General features: G+C 46.0%; 1 non-coding gene across 1 annotated transcript; it reads right to left on the minus strand.

The window, feature by feature from the left end:
• Positions 1-2,804: 2,804 nt before the first annotated feature.
• On the minus strand, positions 2,805-2,879 carry Trnas-cga. Its single transcript has one exon. It is a non-coding gene; the product is annotated as a tRNA-Ser (tRNA).
• Between the last annotated feature and the right edge of the window lie 1,104 nt (positions 2,880-3,983).

Below are 3,983 nucleotides of genomic sequence, written 5' to 3' on the forward strand. Positions count from 1 at the left end.
AAGGTCCATGGTTCATGATGGGGGGGGGGGAATACCTGAGTAGTAGAAGCAATGTCCACATCACAGAATCAGGTTTCTGTTGATGCAGTTGGAGATCGTGAATCTGTGCACAAAATAATCCCAAGATGAGCGCTAAAGAGTGACTTAGCTCATGTATACTAGCTTTTGGCCAGTTTGCCTCTTTGAGAAACAACTACGGAGCTAATCCGATCTAAACCACTGCTGTTGCATTTGCGCACGGCTGGCCCATTAGCCTCCGAGAGTTCTAGAAATCTCTGCCGCAACCAGACAGCTGGTCTTCTGCGCTTCTCACGTACCTCGCCAGAGCTCACTTCCGCTAAGCCGTACAAGAGCAAACGCGGACGAAGCGCGCAGTGTGTGTGAGTCTGTGTGTGCCAGACAGGGCAAGCGCGGTCGCAGCCGGCATTTCATTAATGTTTCCGGCTTCCGTTTGTGTTCCGCTGGCGCCCCCTTTGTGCCCCGTGGCAACAGAAAGCTACCACGCTGCGCCGCGCAGCGTATATCAAATGTTTATCTTGGGGGGCAGGCCTGTTTTTCTTAGCCTGTGTGGTCCTCTCCCCTGCCTCCACAGACAGGCCACGAAGAAAACAGGTCACCCGGGGGGGGGGGGGGGGAGGGGGGTGTTTGGCTGCGGGTTTGTTGGTGGCGTCTTGCGCCACTTTCGCCTGCATACACCGGAGCTGTTTCGGCGAAGGAAGCACCTAAATTGACTTCCAGAACACAGTCTACTACGAATCCGTCTTTATCGGTGTGTTTTATGGTAGATTACGCATCTCCACTGTACAGCCAATTACAGACGCTTCTCGTAGTCAAAGACCTAGAGACGCAGTCGTTCCAAAATATCTTTCAATAATGTATTACTTAATTACAATCATTGTATTTTACACACAGCTTTAAACAACAGTAGTCGACGGATTTAGAGCTGTTGATACCGACAGATATTCTTCAAGTAGGTTTAAGTCTTAAGACTATGCCTTCAAATTTTGGTTAGTTCCCTGTAGCAGCTGGCTGGTGTGGCCGTGCGGTTCTAAGCGCTTCAGTTTGGTACCGCGTGCCCGCTACGGTCGCAGGTTTGAATCCTGCATCGGGCATGGATGTGTGTGAAGTCCTTAGGTTAGTTAGGTTTAAGTATTTCTAAGTTCTAGGTGACTGATGACTTCAGAAGTTAAGTCCCATAGTGCTAAGACCCATTTGAACCCGCCCTGTAGCAGATTTTTTTTTTTTTTTTTTTTTTTTTGGGGCGGGGCCTGTTAAACGGCCAATTTCAGTTCCTCAGTATTGTGATTCGAGAACCTCGCGAACTTCTCTTTGCTGATATTTTGCCAAGAGGTTTCAGTAACCAATATAGATATTGCAGTAAAGATTCTTAAGCTTTTCCCTCTGATATGATGGGCAAAAGGTATCAGTCACCAATTTCTGGGTGATCGGCTGGTGGTTGGGAGACCTGGTTTATTAATAACTTTGAAATACACACTCGTTCCGGGACAATTGATATGGCTGGAAGGTTTGGCTAGCTTTGTATGTGGTGGCAGAGTGTCCATGGTATCGGTGAGAAGGTTTCCTTTATTTACAGCTGTTCGAAGTCGTTACTCATATTCAAGGTTTCCTGTTAATTCATTTGTGTGATTCCCGTCTCACGGAAACGTTTAATTTACTTCGTGTGCTGTACTTCCCATGAACTGCGTAAGTGAGCTAGTATCGATGCTCGCGTTCTCATAATGGTTAGGTGTCTTTGTGAATTTAGTAGGCTTGAAGGTGGTTACAGAATCTTGTCACATGATCAGAAATTTATACTCATCAGTTTAGCTCACTCTATGGTTTTGCTGTGGTCGTGTACATATTTGCATGTCTTTGTGATTGCTGGTACTTCCGAGATGGGTGCACTTGTTGTAAGAATGTCAGGTGGCTTGTACGTTGTGTTCACTTAATTTACAACCAACTGTATAATCTAGTAACAGACGTTTCTTTTCATTTCAGACTTCCTGAGTCATTTACTGAATATTTATGAGCATATTGGAGTGTGTCTTATCTATCGCCCGGTCGTTTTCAGCCGGTCTCTCTAGCCGAGCTGCTCTAGGCGCTTCAATCCGGATCTGTGCTGCTGCTACGGTCGCAGGTTCGAATCCTGCCTCGGACACGGATGCGTGTGATGTCCTTAGGTTAGTAAGGTTTAAGTAGTTCTCAGTCTAGGGGACTGATGACCTCAGAAGTTAAGTCCCATAGTGCTCAGAGCCACTTGAACCTTTTCTTTTCTTTTTTGTCGTTTTCACTTGTTGCTAGGCGTCACCTTTTTCTAACTACGGTTACACATGACAAGGTTCGAAAAGTATTTCAGTTCTCAGATATTTTCCCATACTTGCAGCAATACATTATATTTTCAGCAATTAAGGTACGTCTTAGCTGCGGTTTCTGGGTGTAGATACTATGTGGTGGACGCTGTAAAGTTAATTTCTTCTTCAAACTTCCTGGCAGATTAAAACTGTGTGCCCGACCGAGACTCGAACTCGGGACCTTTGCCTCTCGCGGGCAAGTGCTCTACCAACTGAGCTACCGAAGCACGACTCACGCCCGGTACTCACAGCTTTACTTCTGCCAGTACCTCGTCTCCTACCTTCCAAACTTTACGGAAGCTCTCCTGCGAACCTTGCAGAACTAGCACTCCTGAAAGAAAGGATATTGCGGAGACATGGCTTGGCCACAGCCTGGGGGATGTTTCCAGAATGAGATTTTCACTCTACAGCGGAGTGTGCGCTGATATGAAACTTCCTGGCAGATTAAAACTGTGTCTCCGACCGAGACTCGAACTCGGGACCTTTGCCTTTCGCGGGCAAGTGCTCTACCAACTGAGCTACCGAAGCACGACTCACGCCCCGTACTCACAGCTTTACTTCTGCCAGTACCTCGTCTCCTACCTTCCAAACTTTACAGAAGCTCTCCTGCGAACCTTGCAGAACTAGCACTCCTGAAAGAAAGGATATTGCGGAGACATGGCTTGGCCACAGCCTGCGGGATGTTTCCAGAATGAGCTTCTGTAATGTTTGGAAGGTAGTACACGAGGTACTGGCAGAAGTAAAGCTGTGAGTACCGGGCGTGAGTCGTGCTTCGGTAGCTCAGTTGGTAGAGCACTTGCCCGCGATAGGCAAAGGTCCCGAGTTCGAGTCTCGGTCGGGCACACAGTTTTAATCTGCCAGGAAATTTCATATCAGCGCACACTCCGCTGCAAAGTGAAAATCTCATTCTGAATTTTTTCTTGTTATACAACCAAATTTTAGCGAGTATTAAGTCGAAGTAGGAAGCTTTACGTACTTGATGAATCATACATTTTCACATCTTTCGAACTGCACGTCATTCAAATGACTATGAGAGAAAGCGTTGGCAGTTAGTCATTTTTTGTGTTTGACTAATTATAGAAGGGTGTTCACATCACCACTGAGAAATGGTCGAATACCTGTTGATCTGTATTAAACTGAAATAACTGCTGTAGTATCTTATAAAGCTTTTCATACTAATATGGCTGTCACTCTTTAAGCGTGAGCTGCTCATTTGATTCGCTTGGTTTTTTTCTCCTAAGTCAGATGCTTTTACGAAAATAACAGGCAATTTATTTAAAACAAAGTTAATGTTACTAAATCAGGGCTCATTTTTCTTAGGTTACTGGTTCGTTTACTGAAACAGCACCGCCCTTACAACTGTAAGCACTCCGTACATCGAATGAGATTTTATGCCTTTCCGTGTTACGTAGTGTGGCTGTCCTTTAATTGCAACGCTTAGTAATGTGGGCGATTCCCCCGCTGCCAACGCAATTAAAGCCATGTTAGTGGCTGTTAACGTCAACGAAGCGCAACTGCTGAAGCCATCTTGCAAACCAAGTGAAACAGCGGAGGCGTTATATCTCCCTGCCACTGCGGCAAACGCCCCTTTGCTACAAAGACGCGCTACGTAGTTCAGTGTTCTGACGGAAA

The sequence above is a fragment of the Schistocerca americana genome, chromosome 6, assembly GCF_021461395.2.
Source record: "Schistocerca americana isolate TAMUIC-IGC-003095 chromosome 6, iqSchAmer2.1, whole genome shotgun sequence".
NCBI classification, from domain to species: domain Eukaryota; kingdom Metazoa; phylum Arthropoda; class Insecta; order Orthoptera; family Acrididae; genus Schistocerca; species Schistocerca americana.